Source organism: Melanotaenia boesemani, chromosome 17 (genome assembly GCF_017639745.1).
Source record: "Melanotaenia boesemani isolate fMelBoe1 chromosome 17, fMelBoe1.pri, whole genome shotgun sequence".
In the NCBI taxonomy this organism is placed as follows: Eukaryota; Metazoa; Chordata; class Actinopteri; order Atheriniformes; family Melanotaeniidae; genus Melanotaenia; species Melanotaenia boesemani.
In genome coordinates, this window is record NC_055698.1 from 13,862,646 (window position 1) to 13,887,956 (window position 25,311).

General features: G+C 38.3%; 1 long non-coding RNA gene across 1 annotated transcript; it reads right to left on the minus strand.

The window, feature by feature from the left end:
* Nucleotides 1-14,163: 14,163 nt before the first annotated feature.
* On the minus strand, nucleotides 14,164-16,362 carry LOC121656204. The gene is made up of 3 exons (XR_006013376.1): nucleotides 16,208-16,362; nucleotides 15,622-15,715; nucleotides 14,164-14,369 (listed from the first exon to the last, which is right to left on the minus strand). It is a non-coding gene; the product is annotated as an uncharacterized LOC121656204 (long non-coding RNA).
* Between the last annotated feature and the right edge of the window lie 8,949 nt (nucleotides 16,363-25,311).

A 25,311-nucleotide genomic window follows, 5' to 3' on the forward strand; every position in this document is an offset into this window, starting at 1 on the left:
AGGGTGTTCAGGCTAATGCTTCCGGGGGCCTGAGCACTCTTTTGAGGTTCTAGGAGAGGCCATGAGATAGGTGGGTAGGAGATTATTTGTACTTTAGTTTTGGGTTTACTTTACTGTGTGTTGTATAATGATGTGAGTAAGTGGGTTATGGATATGTTTTAGAGGCTGTTGCTTAGTGAAATTTTAGAATGTAGAGGTTGTTTTATAACCTGGGAAACACCCCTGTTAACAGGTAGTGGTTTACCCCAATCAGCAGCAGGGGAGATAAATTAGGCTTGTTTGCTCATTTGGTGGTTGCTGCTGGTGGAGGCTGAACTGCTCGGATGTATCGGATCTGTGTGAGTTCCTGGTGTAAATTTATATTTAAAAATTGAAAAGATTTTGTATTGGACTCCACTGTCATCTTTTCACTGTTTCCAGCCGCTGACACAGGCCAGTCTTGTCACAGCCCTCATTGGCTAAAGGGGTTCATGCATTGCATAGTCCACACATAGCAAGAAACGGCTTAGCTAAAAACTTTGCTCTTCTGACTTGTTTTGATGACACACTGATATGCATTATGCACATTCCTGGAGCTGTCATTGCCCTGCAACATTTCATACTTCACAACTCTGTGTTCCAGCCTGGATGATTTCGTAATAGTTGCATTTGGTTTTACTGCAGCGTGTCACATACCAGCAACACCTGGATATCAACACACTGGCAGTTCTGAACACACATCATGGCCGACTCAGCAAAGAAGCCTAAAAGGACTAAAACCAACAACTAACAATTGCTATCTTTCTCTAAGCCCTTTTTCCTCTTTAATAAAGCGTGTTTGTGGTAAAGGACAAAATGAGATAATGCTTTCTTACTTTTTCGGCCTTGACCTAACCAATGTCTGTTTTCCAGATGATTTTTCACATTAGGTCTTGCTCAGTGACACAGCGGGGTCTGACTGCTGATGGACACAGCAGCTGCAAACTTGTAACCACTTGATTACAACCTCTTTACTAAGCCCTCTAATTAACTGCATCCCATCTGAGAACCAAGATTCACGCCAGTGTCATTCCAGTTGTGCTCAACATTTCAAATGATGCTAACACAGAGTTAAAAACAATCCATTGTGCAACAAATAAACTGTTGCAAACTAACTTCTTGCCAAAGTGGGAATTCTGTTACACTTAGGGGTGTCACCAAAACCACACAGCAGATGCTCAGATATGGCCGGATGACTCAGACAAATCTGTTCTGCATAAAGGGTGAGAAAGTCTATAAAGGGGAAATTATGACTATTCTTATTAAATAAACCCCTGTGTAATATATTGCACTGTCAAGACAAAATGTGCTTTTTAGGTTTATTTTAGCATTTTTTTTCTCCTCCATTAAAAAAAATATGCCCCATTTGATTGTCTTTGTCAATCAAATGGGTAGCCTATTAACAGAATAATAGACTTCTTTCTGCATGCTCTGATGCCTGACTTAAAAAAAAAAAACACTTATAATCTACTTACTTTACTCCAATCAGGTTGTCAAACACTATTCCTAATCATCATACATAACATGCACTGCATTAAAGTGGCATTCTTGTAAACACTATATCTATAATGGTGTGTGACAAGCTGCCTTTGTTTACACCATAATAACTGGGTGTTTGAATAACTTCTCAGCAACTTTAAGTAACAAGCCAGACTCACTCTGCTTTTATTCAGCTGTGCAGCTTGATAACCTGGGCTGACGTTTGGCATGGAGAGGAATGCGGATGATTTCAAACCCTAGAGCTGAATGGACTTCTCAGTTATTTCACTTGTGGGCTTGAGACACTGGAGAGCATTTCATGCACACACATTTTAAAGTGTATGCATACTATATATCCACTTGTCTCATTATGCAAATGCTGATAAACATGTGTGACAGAATGTTAACTGCAGCCACACCCACATGCACTCACACACACATACATTTATTTGAAGCAGCTTTGCTTCCTCTGCACGCTCCCTCTTTTCCATCTGTCATTAAAAACTCTCCTAAACCTTAGGGTGGGCTGTCTTTTCTGCAGCTTCTGAATGAATCTGTTTACTATCTTTCAGTTTAGATGAAGCACCACACTAACCATGCTCCAGGGCATCTGGGATGGTCCAGGGGCCTGGTGCAGTGGAGTTAGGGATGGATGGAAGCTTTGAGATGGTCCAGACAGGCAAGTGGGGAGGTTCGCGCTCTTCTTTTTCACAACAAGGAATCACACTGGAGGACGCTTAGACCCTGCAACCTGAGAGGGCAAAGGGGTCCTCCAGGATGCCTGGCTTGGGATAAATGAACCCAGATGCTTCCCGCACAGGGAGAGCAACCAGGCTCAGGGAATAAGCGTGCAAAAAAAGAGGAGAACAAGAGAGAAAAACAGGGGGGTAAAATTAGGTTTAGCCTTTTTTTTTCTTTAGTTGAGGCAATTGTCTGTCAGATTTCTGTGCTTTCTCATGACCACTGATCACAGAGGCCTCTGTGCCAGAAGCATTGTGGGAAATTATCTGTGGGACGTTTGTCTTTGAAGGAGAATGAGTGCAGCACCAAATCTTTAAGTCCTTTCCTGTTCCTCTTCCTGTCAAGCTGCCACCTGGGCTGAAGGCAAATGGAGTCGGAGAATGATGATTGAATTTGTCTAAATGACTTAATGGAAGTTCAAGTTGGCACAGGAAGTTTTAGCATGTGAATTTTGTGATTTCATGTGAATGAATTGGTAATTTTGTTGATGTTGCTCTCGATCCAAGCTGCTAAACTGTCACTGGCTGATTCATCTCATTTGTAGAATAAAATCTGTTTTGGTCTCTTCCAGTGCTTAAAAAAATGTTAGCCAAGTTTATCATGAAACCTTGAAGTTACCAAGAACAAACAGTGTTCAACAAAGTAATACTTTGAGCACACAACACCCATAAAACAAGAATGAGTGATATTCTGTTTTTATATTAAAGAATTACAGTGTAAATTCATTAAACTGTTAAAGACATAACTAGTAGGCTGTTTCTTGTGTGTGTTTATGCTAAGCTGGTGCAAACTAGCCCCAGCTGAAGCTTTTTTTTTACCTTTATTTTCTCTTATTAGTTCTTTTCTTTGTTCTCTTTCCTATTTTTCTTCTTCTTCTTCTTCTTCTTTACAGTTACAACATGTTAGGGCAGAAAATCCAAAAGTCCAAATCCTATCTATTACCTACTACGTCCTGATATTACCTCCTTGAATATCTAATAATTTTCCCTTTATATTGTTAAATAATACTAAAGGGGTATACCCTATGCACTGAAATGTGATGCCAACAACCTTTTAAGCAAGCACCAATATGGGACAAGGGCAGTGCTGACTTTTCTCTCAGCAGCCCTGCATCATTATTATTAAAATCTGTCACGAAACAAAATGAAATGTTGGAATGTTATTTTTCAGGAAACAAGAATAAATCTCAAAATGTCCCTTAATCAGTAATTTGCTGGGTTGGAAAACCTGTTTTTTAAGCCAGCCACCCATAAGTAAATTTTATTTAAGTGTTTGTGCCCAACCTATTAGTTTAATTGTCTTAACCAAACCAGAGTGACTGAAAATACAAAAGAAAAAATATGTTCATTTGTAAAACAGTGCTTCATCTGCAGCCAAAACCAGAGATAGTTGGTAAATGTAAAAGAATGCCAAGCAGTTTGACAAACCTGGTGTGCTCATATATTCTCTTATGTAGTAGCATTTTAAAGCTTCTTTTTTGCTGCATACTGCAACGATGTGTTTCTCACCAGGGACCTCGGGAATAACCTGTGTCACTACTAATCTGCCAGGCTCTCCTGATGCCATCCAGATCCCTCATCCTGAAACACACACCGGCTTCTTTGTTTGCCTCATTTGAGGTTTTGGAGTGGTTTTTTTCCACCATGAGGGACATGCACTTGCACATACACATATGCACATATGCTTACACCAATTTGTGAGCATAGACACACATTTTCAAAGCATTATAGATGTTTGGATGTATGCTCAAGTTGCATACACTTAACCAAAAGTCCACACACCTACATGCACAAACCACCCCCTGTCTGAGGCAGATGCAGTAATGAGGAATAAAGTATAAATTTCCTATTTCATTTCACTAACTACTGCCTGTTTTAACTCAATCTTAACTTGTCCTGCTATGTAGGACACTAAGAGTTAAATTAAAGATGACAAGATGTCCTGAAATGAAATGATTGTCAACTCAACTTTGCTCCATGATCTCAGAAAACATAAAAAATAAAAATAAATGAAAAATCCCACCTTTCTTTTTTGTGAAAAACAAAAAAACAGCAAACAGGAGCAAGTGTTAAAGGCACTCTCAAAAGAATCATGAGTTGTTTGTCTTGACTTTGAATTTAGGCATTTGCATTGAGCCAGCAGCGTGTAGCCCCCTGTATATGTCATCATGACCATTAGGAAGTGCTGACATAAAGCTGATTAGGATGACAAAACAGTAAGCGTCTGCAAGCATGTGTGTTCTTCGTATCTGCATCAACAAATGAAATTTACATCTGCTGTCAAATGTGTCCATGTGCTTGCATTAATGTGATTTCTACACATGTGGATTTTCATTTTGCAGCTGCACATTATTTTACAGTGAGTATGTGCAGATTTCAGAGTGTATCTTTGTTCTGCACATCAGTGTGTGTGTGTGTGTGTGTGTTTGTGAGGATGAGAGAGTGCATGCCTGCATGGTGTGCTGGCTGGCTGTCCTGCCTTGAGGGGAGATAAATGGCTGAGTGTTGTTGTTGTCCAGAGAGCAGACGCTCAGACAGCCGCTCACACATGATTAATTGTTTCCTTGTTGGGACTGGGACCAGTCGACTGTGGCTGGGCCAAGGCCTCCCACCCTGCATTTCAAGACGTGTGTGTGAAACAGAGAGAAAACGTGATCAAATGCAAAGACAGTAAAGAGAGAATGAGAATGTTTTGTGCTTTGTTTTGAGTTTGCCTGTCATTGTACGCTCTTTTTAAACACATTTTAAACTCTGCCACACATTGAAGTGATGTGGCTTTTGGTTGAATATGGTGAAAAAGATCAATGTTTTTTAGGGGCTCCAAACATTTCATGTGCACTTCAACTAGATGTTGAAGTGCAGTGTTGAAGGTCATAAATAGACTTTTTCCTGCAATTGTTTATCTTTCCTGTGTACTTACAATGCAGATACTGTGACGTGTAATTCACCATGCTCTAGTAACTTGATCTGACGCAAAGGAGCGCTATGAATCATTGCAGCACATTGATTTGTCGCAGGTCAACACTACTCAAGTTGATCTGCAGCAATGTTGGGTTTCATGGAAGTGCATGAGTGAGCCTGATGATTGATTAATTACAATTATCAGAGGCCTGATAATTCACTACAGATGATAATAACATCAAGTGTGCTTTATTGCTCTGGCGGAAAAAGCCTCTCCGGTGTCTAAATTGTTCCCCCTGTTAATTTCTTTTCCTTCACCGTCCATTGCTTTTAAGTGCAGCAGGACAGGTGGATGGCTGAGCCTGTGTGTTCAGATATTAAAGGTTTGGGAGGGGATAGGGCTAAAATCTGGAAGCAAAAATAGAAAACAAACTCCCTAATTGGTAGGTATAATGGGCACGCGGGAAGGAAACACAGCAGGGGGTGTTATTGCCGCAGACGTCACAGTTAAAAACATGTTGCCATCATGGCAGGGCTGTTTGGCTCGGTTGCACATTATGGTTCAATGATGGCACGATGATGACTCACATGCAACACTGATTCACTTTTACATTAGGCCTCTAATCACAGCAGCTATTATCCAGACTTCGTGTTGACAAAAGACTCCACAAGACTTGTTCTAAACAGATACTAAACATTTACTAAGTGATATTTTCCAGCCCAGTTTCACATGAATAAATGTTAGTCCACATGTCAGAGTGTAGTAATATCATAAATAATGGAAAACAACTGTAAAATGGTCCCGCTTTTTTTTTCATTCCATTTAAATGTATACCTTTTAAAATGTAGTAACTTTACCATTTCTGAGCATGCATGACAGGTTCATGTAACATAAAAAAGTCATGTTTGTATTTTGTAGCCCAGAGTTTCATAAATTTTGGGGTCTTTATCATGAAACTGCTAAGGGCAAGCATAGCTATTACAGATTCTGGTGTGTGATTGTGTGACAGTTTGTTGAAAGATTGTCATCAGGTTTGCTATTAAACTGTGTTTGTCCTTGATAAAAAAAAAAAAAAAAAGTAGTATTGATTCAGTCATTTCACAGAAACTGATGACAAAACTCTTCCTTTACTGTCTCAAAACTAACCTTAAGACAAGTTCAAGGAAAGAAAACATTAAGGTTCCAGCAGTAATCTGGATGCAATGATGATTTGGGGGGTAGCAACGCTGCCTCAAAGCAAGAAGGTCTCTGGGGGGAGATGGCCTTTCTGTATGTTCTCCCTGTGTATTTGTATCTCTTCGGGTACTCCGGCTTCCTCCCACTGCTTAAAGACATGCATGTTAGGTTCACTGGTCACGCCAAATTCTTCCTAGGAGTGAGTATGAGCATGAGTGGTTGTTTGTCTCTCTGTGTTGGCCCTGCGATGGACTGGTGACCTGTCCAGGCCGGACCCTGCCTCTCACCTGCTAAATGCTGGGTTAGACGCCAGCTTCCCTGTGACCCTTAATGGACGAAGCAGTACAGATAATGAATGAATGGTTACAAACAAGCATATTATAAAATTTTTGTTATTATGGTTATTAAAATATTTTATTTAAAAAATTTATAATCTGTGTGAACAAAATATTACAGTTCACCCAGCAGTTCTTAAAACTAAATCAAACAAAAATTGGGATTAAGCAGGATGAGCCAGAGGATATAGTATTACTACCATCTTTTGTTGGCAATTTCCTTACGGATGTCTCATTTAACCCTCAACTTAAAAAAAAAAATATATATATATAAAACACACACACACCCACACACACACAAACAAAAACAAAAAACATGAATTATTATCTCTGTAAGAAATTAATATTTAGAACCATCAACTAGAATTTTTAGTAAAACAAAGACATCAGAAACAATGTTTTTGCTTTGACTCAGTGCAGGTTGTATAGAGCTGCAAAGGTTATGTATCCCTAAAGTTTTTCACCTCTGAAAAATTATGAACTTATCTGTCAAACTAAGACAGATCATGTCATAAACTGCACGATGGCGACAGGACACTTATAATCCTTCCTGACTTCAATCCCAAGTCTTGTGTTTTCATAGGGATAGTATTAAACTGAAACATGCCCATCTGTTTCTTTCTGTGTGCCAACATGTCAGAGTGGGTTAAAATCTGGATGGATTTAAGTGACAGTGAGGCCGTGGCGTGATCCCTCACTGTCGGAATTATCCAGTGTCATGTTCACATGCTCAGATGAATTTATCCATATTTTTAGCTGAGTTGGGATGGCACTCGTAAAAACACATAGGGGTTTTAGAGAAAAAGCATGAAATATAACCTAGATATTGTATCTGTTGTATGTGTAACTAGGTGGAGTCAGATATTTCCATTTTTGACATTCCCCTCAACCACAGCTATGAAATTTTGGGCCTAAGTGGCTGTCAGTGCTCACTCTTACAGAGTTCCCCAGTTTTCTAATGGTGGAAGCTTCTCCTCATTTTTCTTTTTTTTTTTTTTTACTATTTTTTTACTATTTTTTTTTATTAAATGCCAATTAGTTTTTCTGTGACTTAGGTTTGGATTAATACCAACTGCACTGTGACAGAATACAGTCTGTGTTGCATCCATTATGTCACCTGAAACAGCCACAGAAAGGCAATTAAAGAAGTAATAAACTGAGAGTTTACTATTTTTGGACACATACAGTCATTTTCATGTATAGCAGGTTTTTTTATATTTAAGGACAGCAGCTGGTTATCTTAGGTATTTTTCAGACTGTTAGCTCAGACCAGAATTAAGCTTTTCCCACATATTCAGATTGAGAAATGTGGGAGGCAAAATAACACATATAACAATTTTGAAACCCAAATCCAAACCACATTTGGATCTGGTTTGAAATGCATTTTCTGATCAAATTTCTTCAGACGTGTCATAGACATTTCGAAGTGGCTTGAACTGGGTTTTAAAGAGTCTTCTGCACAACGCCACACAGTCACCACTTCAAATCCAGAATGGCGGTAGTGCTGAACCAAATCACTTCTCATTTCTTAAAATGTCTGTCACATTATACTGACCATGTACAAAGAGCATCCATAGCTGCATGCATAAAATTTAGCTGTATGCTGGGGCACACTTAGCAGATAATGTGCAGCAACATCTTATGCTTTGAGAAAGACAAGTAATAAAGATGGATTTTAATGGATTTTCCATGAATGAAAGTTTATTTTATTTTATTTTTGTTTATTTAACCTTTATTTTAACAGGCAAGTCCCACTGAGATCACAAGATCTCTTTTTCTGGGGAGCCCTGGCCATGACAGCAGCACTCCAACTTCTATTACAGACAGTAATCATTAAAATAACCATACAAAAGCACACAATATAAAACATGCAATATAAAACATATAAAATATCATAATCCTAAAAGAACAAAAGACTACAGAATGCATAGTTAGTTGGACAAACAATTACAGACACCTACTGAGGCACCCTCCAAATGCTTGAAGACGCTTTTAGTTCAGATCCTGCAGTTTTAAGTCAGTCTGTAAGCTGTTCCAGGGTGCAGAGGCAGAAAATTCAAAGGTCTTTTCGTCAAGTTTAGTGCAAGCTTTAGGGACTGTCAATAAAAGAAAATTATTAAAGCGCAGACAACAGTTACTCAACCTTAATGAAATATATTCACAAAAGTAAGACAGAAGCAGACCAAGAATGGATTTATAGAACAAATAATCTCAGTGTGAAAGTCTGTGTATGGATGGGTAACACTTCCTTGTGTATTGGACAAAATCAGTTTCACTAAGCATTTTGTGGCAATGCTTCATTGCAAAGGTCAAGTAAATTCTCCTGCTTTCTGTTTCTGTAACATTTGTTAATCTATGACTACCACAAAGGTGCCACTTTTGTCATTTTCATTGCTCTTAACCTTTGAAGAGCTTTACATTGTTTTGCGTTGTTATTGGTAAAAAGTAGGCTAGTGATTAAACTTTCACATGTAGATTGTATTTTTATTCTATGCATAGATTTAATATTTCTAAAATATATTTCTGTTAAAAGAATGTTTTGAAACACAAACAAGCCTTGAACAATTCTATGTTCTTCTGATTTGTTAACCTGAAAGATGCCACTTTACTGTTAGAAATAGCTAAAGATATGGGGTTTTTTTGTAAAATGGCTTTAATATTTCCTTCAGAGTCTGTGGCTGAGAGACACAGTGAACATCTGTGTGCATGTGTGCTTCTATCAGTAGTATTAACAGAAACCCAGACCTGCTGCTAGCATACTGACAGGTCATGCCAGTGAAGGAATGCCATGGAACACAGATACAGGAGGTGACTACTGACTGGTGGACAGTCTTGGGACCTGATGATTTTTTGGAAAAAAAGACAACGTTTTTGGCTACAATAGCTATATACTATTGTTTTACTTCTGTTTTATATGCAATCATCTCTCTGAAAAAAACTGTAGATTCAAAATAGCTTTAAAAGAAGTAAACTTTTGTCCTATCAGCTTTCAAGGATTACTCTGTAGTGCCACCCTCTTGTTCAAATATGATCTCTTCAAGTTCACAAAAGACCAGCATAAGCTTCATCACAGCTAAACCAGTGGGTGGTGTAGGTCCATCCAGCATTTATTGCTAGTTTATGCTCATTTCTGAAGTCTCCGCCTTAACTCCAAAGCCTCTTTGTAAAGGGCATATTCTGGCATTTTTCTCATGTTAAAATGAATTTTTTTATAACAGTTCGCCCAACGTCAGTCTACTATGGAAGTTATTTTTGTGAACATGTACTTGGTAAAGATATATGATCACATCCCAGAAAATGTTCTGGTAGATCTGTATATGACAGTTTACAAAACTACCATGATGCAATGTTGTCTCTACAGGAAAAAGCTGGAAGGAGCCTACTACAGAAAAACCACATAACTAACGTAGCTTCACACGTACTGACATGTAAATTGTTACCATAGCAACCCATGCAGGTAGGCTGAATGACACTCAAATCTCATCACTTGCAAATAACAGAGGACACAGTCTCTCCTTAAGATTTGATTTAAGAAATCCATCTGATTCGCCTGCAGTCTGAACACATCTTTAGTTCAGCACTAAGATTGTAATACTGGAAAACAGAAAAACATCAATTAGCCATGTTAATAGTGGGTTATGCACCAGATTTTTTTTTTTTTTTTTGTCTGAATCACTTGCATGACAACTTTTTTTTGCCAAGAACAAGGCAAAGACACAACCACTTGAGGAACAAAAACTTGTAGGATTTATTTGCTTTTAAATTAAAAAGAGAGGTATGTTGTGTTGATTAATGAGCTCTATTGGAGTAAGCAGATTTTATTATCATTTGACAAGTTTGGCCATCAGTTTCCCTTTGTTTCCAGTCTTTATGATAAGTTAACCTTAAGCACATGGGCAAATATATTTCTTAATATAATTAATATTTGGTTTACCACAACACTTAAGTGTCACTATTACCATTTGTGTACAGAAAGCACAGATGGACAATTACACTATGAACAGATTTTTAGGCCATTACATTGTCTCTATAAAACATAAATCACATACAGTATTACCATTTTTCCTTCAGAATGCAGTCTATTTGGAACCTGTCCAGAACCAAAATATTCTTGTCTTTGTTTATACACATGCATTTATATGTTAAACTTAATTTTACATGAACATCCCATTCTGGTCTCCTTCTGATCCCACTGAAAGGAGGGAAACCATTCCAGACAACACAGGATCATTTTGATGAGACTAAATGGAGATGAAAAAGTGGCCTGTGGTCAGTCAATACTGGTTAATTAAAGCAGTTAGGATAGAAGAGACTTAAAAGCCCAAGTCCCCCTTGACACTGATGACTGTCCTATAAGGGACCCTCAGTAGGGCCCTCAGGTCTTTTGATAGGGCACTCGCCAGCATCCTTTGGGGTTGTTTCACCCCCCACAATAAACAGGCAGCCCTTTGTCACTAAGAGAAGGGGGGTATGGAGGGTTTCTCCTCGTTATTATTTTCTAAAGTAATTATACCTTATTATCTGTGTTTACTTTTGCGGGGGTGTGAGCGTGCAGGTGTGGGCCATTCGGCAGTGGGTTGGCAGTCTTACTGTTGAACACTCCCAAATGGATTTAAAAAGAAAAAAGAAAAAAAAAAAAATAACCCCACCATCTTTACATGGTGGTTTATGGGGGTTTTAGCAGTAGCATTGTAGCCCCACTGCTAATTTCAGCCCAACAAAAGAAATGTGCAATTAGGACTATTATAGTAGCAGCTGTACGCTTCCTAGCTGTGCAGCGACAGCTTCATCCTCACTCCAACTCATTCGGGAAGGGATTGGTAAGAGGAGAATCAGTGAGAGCAGGGATTGTAGCAGTGGGAGAGGGAAAAAGCTGGAAGGGTCACAGTAGCTTCTGCAGTAAAGAGAGGAAAACACAGCCTGGGAGGCTGGTGTGTTTCTTCAGTGTAGACACAGCAGGGGCTCTCGCCCACAGGCTTGTGGGCCTCGAGAACAATGGATCTGCCATCTCCCAACATGAAGTGTTATGAAATAGTCCTCGCCACAGTTCCATTGGCTGCTCTCTTGCATGTGGTCTCAGAACTGCGTGGGCTGGGGGAAAACGATTTGCAAATAAGAGAATGCTTTTTGAAGAATCTGGGCATTCAGAAAGACTAGAATCAGGCTGCAGCAATTGGAAGCTCAAAATGCATTTAATCTGTTGAAAGCATCAGTTTTCACAGCATGAATTTTTGCGCAAAGATTGAATGGGGACATATAATTGTTTTTAAAACCAGCACTTCGATGTTGTTAGAATATCCCACCAGCAGATTAAAATTCAGTTCAGCCAATAACACCAGCAATGAGCCATCCATGTCAAGGTGAATCATGTGGGTCACAAAGGAACAACAATGAAAATGTGTGCACAAATTAAAGTCATGATCAAATGGGATTGAAGCATGACTAGTACGGGGACACTGACAAGCTTGGCGATCTTTGTGAGGTGGAATATTGAAGGCCCGTTGAGGCCCTTGCTGCGTCAAGCACAAGGGAGCAATCTTACGCTCTCAGCACAAACAAAATGGTCACAAGTCCTCCTCTGTTGCTCTCACTTACCAATTCTCTCACTTGACTGACTTCCCAGCCCTCAGAATTATCATCTGGCCCAGGGCCCTTAGTTTCACTGGCATAAACAGATCTGAGTTTCGATCTTTGAATCCAAGCACAGAAGGTTCACTCAGATATGAGACTTTGCTTTATTTCGCACAGTATGTGTCAACAAAATATTTACTTTCTTCATTGATATATGTGTATCAGTAGCAGCTGGAACACACAATATGGACTGCGCACTCAAGAGAGCTGTTGGGCTGTTAATATACAGATGATTGCCATAATGACTACTTTTGATTTTTTCTTTTCCCTGAAGAATACAAGAGACTGTCAGATGTTGTCAACCCACTTTGTTTTCCAACCTTTGAACACATGAGCTAACAAATTTCCATTTCCATGGTTACGAACTTTTGATGGTACAAGTGTGCAGTACCTCAACAAACTGCGTGATTCTTTCCAATTATGATATGAAGAAATACAACAAATAGTAAAGATGAAGTAAAGCTACACACTGGGAAACAGGCACAAATGGTTGAAAAACCAATTTAAGAACTGGTCAATATGATTACTGTTTACTAAATGTAGAAGTATTTAATAATTAATAATTGTCTATTTGGTTAAAAGGGGGTCCAGTTATCAGATATGTGTAATGTTTAACTGGTATAAATTCTCCATACGTACAGATGTAGTGTTGTTTAATTATTATGAAGTGACACAACAATGAAAATGCGTGCACAAATTACACAGTAATGTGACACAGTTTACAAAACTGGCCAGTGTTAGTGCACTAGTAACTCTTCAGTTTCTCAAACGTTTGCTGTTACTCTTACAAAAATCCATTTTTATTTTAATATGAATCATTTCAGGTAGATTTTCTGAACATGTATGCTAATACTGGCATATCTGATATTTCCTTTGTCAATATTTTTTTAGGATATTTTGTCATCTAAGCAAACACCACATAGAAACTGTGAACTTTTAAAAACTATTTAAACATCAAATAATATATGTAGTATGTAAATTTATTTAATGGAAATGTTGCTAAAGAAAGTATTGTGTTAGATGACATGCTTTTGTCCTGCAACTCTCAATGCTTCGACTTTATCATGTACTTCAAAATTAAAATCATTATCTCCAAAAAGTTCTACGTAAAAATAAAGTACTTGTGTAAATGTTTCCAGGTTACCTTGCACCCCTACAGGTGAAGGTAGGATCTTGTTTTCAGAATAAAAATGGCTCTTGCAGTCCTGGTCTTACTGGCATCCATTTCACCTCATTAGGACCCTGTGACCAAGAGTCGGCAAAATACTGAGAGAAATCATTTTGCAGGGGGAGTGTGGTGGGGATAAATTGGCCTCTGGTTCAGCACAAGAGTCCCTGCTGTGCCAAGCGGAAGAGAAGGGCTTTGCTGGCAGTAGGGGCAGGCCCGGGCATGGCAGGCCTCATGCTGAGACCCCCTCCCTGCCTCTGACAAACACGGCAGTGGATAATCTCTCCTTCAGGGACTCAGCCCAGCACTGTGGGGCTGAGCGAGAAAGGGGCTGTTATGAACCACAGTGCAGAAGAACTCCCTCTGTATGTGTGTGGCATGCACCACAAACACACTACCTTGCATTGTGTGTACTTCTACAGTGAGCAACTTTGCATCTCCATTTCTCTTGCCTACCTTTTTGATCATTTTTCCTTCATCACAGAGACTTTGATAGTTTCAATAAACAGCCTTTTATAAAAGTACTATTGTGTTAAAAGGTGACATGGTGTTTGTGCACAAAAAATAAAATCAATATTTTTCTTTTAAGATGAATGGTACATAAGAGTGTATACTAAACACAAATATAATTTGTAAACAATAACTTATTTATTCTGCAAAATCATCAAATCAAGCTTAACTGGCAGGGGAAAAAAAAACTCAACACTCAAAAGGAACTTTTTCCACCAAGAAGCTTTACTTCCATCAATATTTCTTAGAAAAAAACAAACAATTTAACATCCGCAAATGTCTTCATGGGGCAAGTGGTAAAGCAGTAATATTCAAATATCAATGTCCATATCCAATGTCATCAGCTACTATGAGGCCTTGCAATCCCCTAAGATGTCTCCATCTTGTAACCATGTTTTTCGAGCTCCGCTCTGCAGGGAGGAGAAGGAAAATAGAAAGATCAAGTCAGCAGAGATGATTACAGGTGGGCGGTTGAGGCATAAGTACCCTCTGCTATTGATTGTAAGAACCATTAAGAGATGGGAGTGAGAAAATATATAAATATTACATAATGCATGCAACTATGGATTTGATGATTATACATATATATGGAAGCCATGCCCTTAAACAATAATGATATCTTTAAGAATCAACTTAATAATATGGTTATTGAAACTGGCCTAAATAAAACAATAGCATACTGCTGTCTAAAGTGTGCTCAGTGTAGTCACTTATTCATCAATAGTTACTGATTACATGTGTGAGTACAAGCTTTAAAAAATTACAGATCTTAAGATAATAACCCTGATATGAAATGTACCACTCAACTAAAACTGTAACCATGTTAATCTTGAAATATACATTTTGTTAGCAGAGCCCCAGTGCCATTAACAGCCAGGGAGTAGTTCTAACAGAGTACTGCAGATCTACACAACAGGTAAGAAAATATTTATTATTATTACTACTACTACTAATAATAATAATAACTCATAATAGGTCATGCGCAATATTGATTACTGCAATTTCCATTAAAAAAATTAACACAAACATATGTTGTAATAAATATAACTTAGAAGTATTTTTCTGGTGTGAAGTAAGTTTCCTCAATTTCAAGCTGTACATAAAAACAAGAAAAAAAAACTTCCCTGTATTTAAGTTTATATAATACAATTTGTTTCTCATTTTAATGTTTGCAAAATAATATAAGACACCTCCATCAATGAAAAGTTTCAATACTGCCTTGCCTTTTACACAATTCAATGTCTATTAAACCACAATGCAATGCTGTCAGAATATACAGATTATTTATTTATTTTTTGTATGATTCATCTTCATGTCCAGCCACTGTGTCAAATACAGGCCATTAATATGTTTCAGAAGCTTATTTCTTAACTATATAAGAACAATTTCTTCTCATGTTTAAATCAAAATGTTTAATTAGCCAATCATGCATGCTGCTGTGTTGAAATGCCAACTTCATCTGAGGTTACCAGTAATGATAAATCAATCCACAAATACATAAAACTATAAAAATCTTGTACTGAATATCTTGCTGAATAATCTTGTCATGAGACAAATAAGACTGTAATATGAAAACTAACTTGTTCAACTTTTTCATGCATGTTCATTAGTTGAATCACTGCTAGTCTATAAAGAAGTGTAGTAGAATTATAAAAAATTTACCTTAGCTGATTTGAAAAATCATCCTCTACGTTGTCATCGTCCCAGTTGTCTTCCCAAACATGAGCATCCTCATCTTCATCCAGCCCCGTCCAATCTGTGAGTTAGAGAAACCCCAATCTTGTTACAAACTGGGCCTTTAAAACAGAAATACTCAGGCAAAAGGTCTGAAGTTAAAACGGCAAAAACTATTCGGATGCAATTTCAAAACTTGATGCAAAACTTGAAATGTTTACCTTTTAGAGACAGCATAGCCTGTTTGCTAATATTCACGTTAGCAAGCTACTGTTACCTAGCCTAGCGCAAACTAAACGGCATACTGTATGTATACATAAGAACAATGACATCGCACTGATACACTGCACAGGGGTGTTGAGTTATAAGAAGATATGAAATAATTCATTAGTCGCCTGAATTCGTTTACTAAAAGTAACATGCCAGCTGCGTAATGTTGTCCCACTTAGCTAACGTGGCTAAGCTAGCTGAGTCACTGTTGCAAGGCCGAACACCGATGAACAAACAGTTACCGACAAACAGTTGAGAAGAAAACGAAAGTACGATGCCTTCACATAATATGTGGATTATTTACCTTCGGCTGGAAATTCTTCAAACTCATCATCCTCCTCCAGCAAACCCAAATCTACGGTCTGTTTCTTGTCTGACATGTTAGCTTCCTCGTTGTGTCTCTGCTTGTTAATGAATGACTGTCACACGCAGGAACTGTGGGAGATTGAAGCTGTTCAAGCGGGTCGTTGCTGCGCACTAAAACGCAACAGACACCGAGCTCTGGAACAAAACAAAACGGGGCTTTTAATGGGTTCATTTATCACAAGGAAACGCGGTGCGTTTTCATTAGTGCATAGAAACTCGCCTTATTGGAAAAAATATCACCCTTTAGCCGACTGGCCTTTATTTTTGATAGATTACAAAAAACTATTAAACATATTAAATTGAACCGTGGTGTCACTAGATTTTGTTAGCTGATCAAGAAATACACGATTATGATACATTTGCAAAGACAAATATAGATGTGTGCCAGTTTATAAAAGAATAATCTGATCTAAATGCAGAACTTCTATTAATGTTGCTTCCTTAGTGACTTAACAATTGTTATGTTTAATTTTTAGGAAATCTGGTTTTTGCTCCTCAAAAAAACAAAACAAAAACAAAAACAAAACAAAAAAAAAAAGCTCCTTTTCATATCTCCCTGAAAATTAAGTGCCATAAAGAAGGAGGTGTGAAAATAACTAAATAAACCAAAACAAACTAACATAAAGAACCCCAGGATGTCAGTTTATATAACACTAACAGTAGTTTGTGCTTGTACTATGGCATATCTATGAAGACCTAGCAACCTTTTAAGTAATCTAACACAATGTTTCTCAACCCAGGTCCTCATGACCCACTTCTCTGCAAGTTTTAGATGTGTTCTTACTCCAGCACATCTGATTCTGATTAATGAACTTCCTCATCAAGTTCTTTGCCAGCCTGTTAACGAGCCATTCATTTAATTCAGATGTGTTAAAGTAGGGTTATCTCAAAAACATGCAGGGCAGTGGGTCCTGAGGACCAGGATTGAGAAACACTTATCTAACCCAACCCTGACAAAGACATGCACAGCATCATATGCACACATTACCAATTATAAACAAGGCTGTTATGGTAATACGACCTGGTTGTGACCATTTCACAGTCAACATCATTGCCAAGTTATAACAGTTAGCACCATATCCTAGTTATAGTGTAAATATACGGTAATTATAATATTTTATTTTTATGATTCCAGATTTCATTACAATTAAGGGTGATTAGTATCAAATCCTTTTTATCTTGAACAAAATCTTGACCTGACAGCTTGGCATACTGCAGTTTGACACAGTAAAATATGTGTAGACTGCCTGGCCAAAAAAGAAGTCGCCACCTGGATTTAACTAAGCAAATAGGTACACGATGTGCCTCCTATTGGATAATTACAGCATGGGCTATTATCTTTCAGCTGACAACAAGTTATTTAACCCCCAAATGATGCAATGGGTAGCTTCTCATTTCTTAACCATGTGGAAAGACACATCCTGTGGTCGTGGAAAAGATGGTAGTCTGTTTAAAAAGGGTCAAATTACTGAGAAAACATGTAAGGAGATTACATAAACTACTAAAATTTGGTTAAGAACTGTCCAACATTTTATTCAAAAGGAAGAAATGTGGTTAGAAAAATATGGCTTCTGGATTAAGAATCCTTGTACCTATTTTAGACAAATACGTGGTTTCTTCTTTACCATAGAACTTGCAAATACTGTTGTGACCACTGTTTTCTTATTTCTGTCTTTAGTCTGGATAGGATTCAGTCCGTATGTTGACAAGGAAAAGAGGAAAAGGTGGAGAAAGCCTGAAATATTTGAGTAAATAGACAAATTTTTCTCTCTTTTATTGTCTTAATTTCTCCTTGCATGTCCCCCCCCCCCCCCCTCTACACACACACACTCTTTCTGCCTCACCACCACAACAAGCCTCTTTCCTCAAAACATATGCACTCAAGTCATTCAAATTCCTGCAAAGATTTTTCATTTGGGAACAAATGCACATTGTAACCCATGCAGCTTGCTGGAATAATGAAGCGGCAGCCGCAGTTTAGGATGTACTTTAGATAAATGAGAGTGCACATTCACCACAAAACCACTTGCACCACAATGAAAATTGCTCTGCAGCTGTCATATGTTGACAGACGGAACAAACCTCAACTTAGGCTCTGCGTACTTATTCTATTTTCAAATTATTTTGTAATCATCCTAAGTCTTTACACATGACAATACTACAACATTCAGAGGAAGAGGAACAAGTCACAAAGAAGAGTTGGAAGCTAATGCCTCTGTGTTTGAATAGTCATACTATATAGAATACTATATTTTTGGGATCAAATACTTAACACACTCACAACTTAGAATAAATTTAATAGTGTTTATAAAGACAAAAAATACTTACTTCTGAATTTTCCTTGCTTTTGAAAGTCAATATTTTCCTTATAAACATGCATTAATATGCATATTGCAAATGCCTGAATTTCATAGTGGAGCTTTTATGTGTCTTGTTTTGTCTTACTAACTTCTAAATCCAACTTTACAGTCACTAACAAAAAAAATTCTTCTGCATGTTTCAGAAGTCTGAACCAACTGATGTTTGGCATTTAGCAGGAAAAATCACTTTAAGTAATTAATTTCTTTGTTAAAATAGCTCTGATACATACATAATAATTGTCAAATGATAGCTTTTCAGTTATTAGCTGTCCTTAGTGACTGAGTAATATTTCAGACAACAGGGCAGGTTTTTGTCACCATGTTCTTTTTTAAAGACCAGGAGATTGAAATGATGGGATCAAGTTTACTCTAAGCTACAAAACAAGGTGGTTTCATTCACATCCTCAGTTATGGAGCGTTTGATTTATGAATGATGTACTGTCTTGCTTTGAGCTGCCCTCCCTGAGGTACTGCTGATCTTGGTTCCCGTGTCACTCAGTCTCAGGTGCAGTTGAAGTCCTGGGAAGTGGCCACAACATCCACCCAGCATACCTGAGACTGCAGTTACACTTCACCTGGCGCCTGCAGTCTCTCAGCTCAGGATAAAAAAAAAAAAAAAAGTCGAGGTGGAGGTGGAGGGGGGTAAGTTCATAGAGGGGAGATACAACATGGCCACCGCAGACTAGACTCCACCACAACTTGTGTCTGTGGGGCAGCATCACATTTCTGTTCTTTCACAAAGCCCTCTGGGAAAAGACAGGTCGGCAGCCAGTTTAAGGGCACCGAGAGAGACAGAAGAAGACTCCAGCTGAAGCCTGCCCTTCCACTCTAACAGTCTGATTCAGCCCCTTGGCTTGCAAGAAAAGGGAGACATGAATGTGTGTCACTAAATAATCCTGATCACCTCGCAAAGATAACAGAGGATCCCTCTACTTCCACAAGTCAGAGAAAGTGACAGTGCTTTGGAAGATAGCTGGCTGTCTGCTGTGGCATATCATCTCTTGTGAATACTTTGTTTAGACAACCTCTTCTTTGCAGTGGGTATTTGAAATAGATTCTTTCTAAGGTGCCGCTCAGAAATGTATGTGTTTCAGTTTATGTCAAAGCTCTGGAGAATTAAGGGCTGAAAGGTAATGGACGTATTAGCTTCAAAATGCCATAAGACATACAAGTAAGTGATCATTATGGATTAGGGAGACTTAACCAGCCAATTAATGAAGCAAATAAAAAAAAAAACAAACATGTAAGCTTTGCTCTTATAGGAAATCTGCAGAGAGAGCAGCATGCTTCCAGGATATGTCTGTCAAGGTCCTGTATTAAATTTAATCCCAGCCAGTCAGTAAGTCTACTCTATTGTGTGTTGTGTGGAAATCCTGTCTCTCTTTCCATATAAATACTTGCACCACAAGACAACGGTGGATATTCACCATTTCATAAAGAAACTTGATAAGAAAATCAATTAACTCCCATAGGAGCCAAATGAAGATAAAAAGAAAAGAAAGAAAGAGCTTATTTATGCATGTTTTGCTTTACAAATCCATTTTTCTGGAGGTCCCATTCACTGAGATGTCTGTCATGACGAATTTAAGTTTCATATTTTCCCCCCTGTCTGTCTTGAAAAGCTCTGTCATCTTGGGCTTGAGGTACAGTTTGCCAAGAGGCTAATGGCCCTTTATGACAGTACAATCTGATGCCTGTCCCGGCTAGCCTCCAGGTAATCCTGTCCACCTCGGCGGCTAAGCCCTGCTCAGGCTTAAGTTGCATATTTTGTTTTTATCAGGACACTGCTGATAAATGCTATCAGCGGGGTAGAAATGAAATATGGGGGGTCTAGCTTCATTGTGCCTTAGCCCCTAGTTAGAACTGAGAACTGAGGAACAATGACACCTCTATGGGTGGATCTGGACGAATAAGCAAAATATTACTCAGCTTGATGCACATTATTTGCATATGATGTCAAATATTTTCACCAGCACTGATGTGAGCTTTTCAAACCTTTTTTAGATCATCATATTAATTTGAATAAATGCACAGTAATCCCACCACTCAAAATTTTTTCAAATTGCAATTCCTGCAGCTTTGTTTTTGGAGCCCCAAAATATCATTTAGTAAAATCACAACATTACATGCTAATTTATTTCCAGTAATGTGCACTAATAGTGTGTTACCTCTGTGTCCATGGTCCAATGCCGCAGACCTATACTGTATGTGAAAAGCACTCACATGCTCTTACCATAGGTGATAACCCCCTCTGTGAAAAGCACTCTTATTGGAAGTACCCATTATCTGCTAAGTCTATCCTCATGCTGACACAAAGTCATTAGCTTAAGCTGTCCTCTGTGTAAAATCATAGTTAATTTCTTTGGCTTAGCAATATGAGTGAAAATATTTTTCATTGATGGAAAGAAATACAAAATAGATAATTAAGTAAGGACATTTTATTTAACATTTCCATATGTTTATGCATGACTCTCTAGAACTACATTTAAAAAAAAAAATTTATTTATTGAATTTCCCTTTGGGATTAATAAAGTATTTTTCATTCATTCATTCATTCAAAATAAATAAATGTAGTAAAATTCTTATAATTTAAGCCGTGTTAGGAATGAACTTATTCTTTTTTTCATGCTTATGGAGCTTGAAATCAGCTTTGCTCTTCCAAGATCAGCATCACAATAGGGCTTTGTGAGAGATGACACAGAAACACAGCCTACCTGGATTTCTAACCTTTTTGAGCTTTAAAAATATTTTTATTTAAAGTCAAAACAAACCAAATAAATACATCTCTTTTTCACTTTATGAGCTTGCTGAACTTTATTTGTGTTGGACATTTTTATGAAACTCAGCCTATACTGTAACATCCGTACCTACTATCATTTGTGTCTCTCTTCTTTCCCCTTTCTCTCCCTTTTCCCAGTCGTTTTCTATCACATGCAGAAACAGACACACCCCCCTCCCCCTCTAGTTATAGTCATGGTATGTCAAAGTGTGTGTGTCCCACACAGTGGGGGGTTCAGTGAATCACTGACAAGACCTGCTTTGCTCTTCTCTTGACACCTGTCAGCGCTTCATCTGTCATCTGTGAACAGAGATGGAAATGAGCAGGAGTGACACAACATGCCAGAGGTGATGGTGACGCCTCACCTCTCTCCATCAGCTTCTAAATATGTTGCACGGCTCACAGCTTGTGCACAGGCCGGGTAGCAATAATTATCTGCTCTGAGCCTTCACATGAACCTCGTTTGCAATGCAGTGATGTCATGCTGCTTAGTCTTTGGAGTTGTAATGTTGGGAATTGTGACATGTATATCTGTTGCCACATATATATATTTTAAGTTTTTTTTTTGAGGAAGTTCTGAAGCGATGCTACTGTACTCACAAGCCTACAGATGTCTGGGTGACTTTTAAGAGCTTAATTAACACATTAGTTCTGTTGAATATTAAAATGCTGTTTTCAAAAGCACTAAAGAGCAACATCATTTGTTTTTTTATTTATTTATTTATTTGTTTTATTATCTTATTTATTTTTGACAGCGCACACTAATACACATTGCTGTCAATGTGCCAGAGTTAGCAAGAAAGGCCATTTGCCATCTATTGTTGCTGAACAGATGTTACAAAGTCAACTTAAGAGCAAAACAATGACAAAACATAAATTAAAATATGAAATCAGAACAATGAGTTACATGTATTACTTTTAAGTTTGCTGTTATGATTAAAACTAATGTATGTCAGCTCACTGACTCTTCTGGTTCAGTTTCTGATAGCTTTACGTTCGAGGCTGCACTGGCTGTTACATAGTTTAACTCTAAAGTGTCTTGGATTCACATTTATAGGTGATGCAAAGAGCATGCCGATCCAGCTGCAGTTGAAGTGCAACCCAACTCTTTTAACTGTTGATTTGCTGTAATCTCTGACTGGCAAACTCTGTAATTTAGTTGTACTAAATTCCATGTATCTAATCCCCAACATGTGGCTGTCCCTAGTCCCGGAAAAGTCTTTGATTGGTCTGATTGATAAATGAAGCCCTCTTTATGCTGTCGGGCGTCCATTCGAATGGGGCCTCTGCTGGTCTGGACTATGTCCAGGAAACCTTGGACAGCCACTTATTAAGTAGTTAGACCCTCAAGACGAGGCTGCAGTGAGGGACTGCTGGTGGTCACCTGGGCTTGGATCAAGCTTTGGTATCCTTCAGCCATCAGTCAGCTCTGGAGGACTAAGGTTTCATGTTGTAACTGGGACACAATCCTCTCTTTTGCACTGAGAGATGTGTCTTTGTGCATTAGTAACAGAACCAGATATTAGCAACATGGAAGCCTGATTTTCTAAAGTTTATCACAACTAAACTCATACAGAAGATTAAAAAAACTTTGTATCAACAAACTAAATTTTACATGTGAGTGATGCCTTAAAAGCCAAGTAGCTTTGTAGAAAGTAGTAAAATAGTCCTTTACCAGCTGTTCTATAACTGTCCTTGTTATGTTTAGATACTTGTTTACTTTACTTGTTTGTTTCTGTTGTCTTTTTCTTTCGTTTTTTTTTTTTCCCTAGATATCAAGACTCCTGTCATGATCATGCAAATTTCTGGAGAATACATTACAAGGTGAAAAAAAGAAAAACAACTTAAACTTAACAGAAGAGAATGTACCTAAGCTGCCATATAGATTTACTTAATGCAAGTCTGCAAGTCAATTACAATTTATTTACAAAAAAAACTTACCTGTGAGGGACACTTATGATTTTCTGAAATCATTTAAGCCAGATTGCGTACAAAGACATTTACGGTAAAAAGTAATTCTTTCCTTTACAATAAAACCCCACAGTTCCCATAGTCTTGACAAGTCTGCACTTTCAAATTACAGTAGATTTTTTATTTACGAATGGTAAGACTAAAAGGTCCAGACAGGCATTCAACCAAAAGATCTTTCCTCCAGAATATGCCCATGGGCAAGACTAAAGCAGCTCAACCAGTGATGTGGATCATCCAAAGCCACCTGGGTACAGCCTAGATGAAACACTAGGAGGTGAAAGGGAAAGAGGCGATTTGTCATTAAGACTTCTCAAATAAAGGCCAGTGCCAAGGGCCCAATTTATGCTTGTTATAACTTCACCCAATCACTCCCCCATGTCTCTAAACACATTCTTCTTCCGTCTTTCCAAAGAACACCACACAAGATGTAGCTGACAGTGTGTTACAGAAGAAATATCATGATAGCATAAATGTTTTTATTTAGACAGATAATGAAACTGTTTAAACTGCTCTCTGTTTTAAGTGAGGGAATCCATCTCGATATCTTTGTAATAGTTTTTGCCCTAATGTCTGTCATGCAACATGTTTGGCGGCAGCCTCGACCTGTGTGACATCTATTCTGGCTTTTGGCTGAGCTGTTTCTGGGCTCATTAATACTGAGTGAAGGTGAGGAAAACCTTTTTCAGTCTGACTGCCAGGTACAGTTTTTCTTGGCCTGTACAGCATTTGTAAAACATGCTCCCATAAAACTGAAATCAAACGCTCCAATTCTTGAATGGGATGTTGGAAAATTATTTACAGGCAAATAAAGTTGCGTGCGACCGTGTAAAACGCTACTCAGTTTCGATGCATGGTTCTGTTTAGCAGAAATCTGTCTCACGCTGAAATTTGGAAGTGTCGACTATGATTTGCAGCAGTCTTGTGGTAATCCCTTGCACAGACTTGAAAGTTGAGCATCTAAATTTAACTCAACTTTTGCCTTGCAAAGACTGCCTTATAATTTTTTGTGTTTGTGTGTATGCAGTTGCTTCTTCAAGTGTTAAAGTATGTGGTGGTGTGAGATACTTTACCATCTTTACAGAATTTAAAGGAGGCTGTCTGCTGCATACCTCCCTGCCCACACACACACAGATGTGCATCATCACTGGTTGATTGTGGGTGACCTTGGCTGATTGAACTGGTAAAGGGCAGCCAGTTGTGCAGCTGGGGCCGACTGTCTGGCTGTACACAGCAGTGGGGGCGCTGAGGGAAGAAATGGTAGCGTGACTGCTGAGCCGCCACATTGTGACCCCACAGACACACAGCACAGACGCAAACACACTCCCATGTCTGTGCACTGTGCTACACTTGTTCTCCTGGCAGGAATGGCATAGACAAAAGAGCGAGGAACTTCCCCAGACCCTCATTTGGGGTGTTTGGACAACTCTAAGGCCCCCTCAGTGCCCTCAGGGGTCTCTCAGCTGGCCTAGAGAGGGAAAGCAGAGTAAAAATAAGGCAAGACAGTGAGGGCTTAGCAATTAAGAGTTTATCTATGTGTGTGTGTGTGTGGAGCATATTTATGATGTCATTGTAGAGGAAATATCTGAAAGTCATTTACCACATGCATAGCTGCAGTAATTCAGATTTCTTGTTGTTAATCAAATAAAAAATTAAGAGCTTAATCTAAAAAAGCTGTGCTGTCTTCCTCTTTTGCATATTAGCAGTGGGCATGAAATTAAAACATAAATCTTAATCTTTCTTATACTATTTTGCGAAAACACTTCCTTTTTATGGACTATGTCTCTGACTTTTATGAACATATAAATCCTGTTGTACTCTATTATTATCTCTCAAGTATACAGGAGGCATACGTCGAATATTTGTGGAGTTTGTGCGAGTTTATCCCGTGTTTTATAGAGCTATGACTCATAGTTTCTTCACTGCATGTTTATT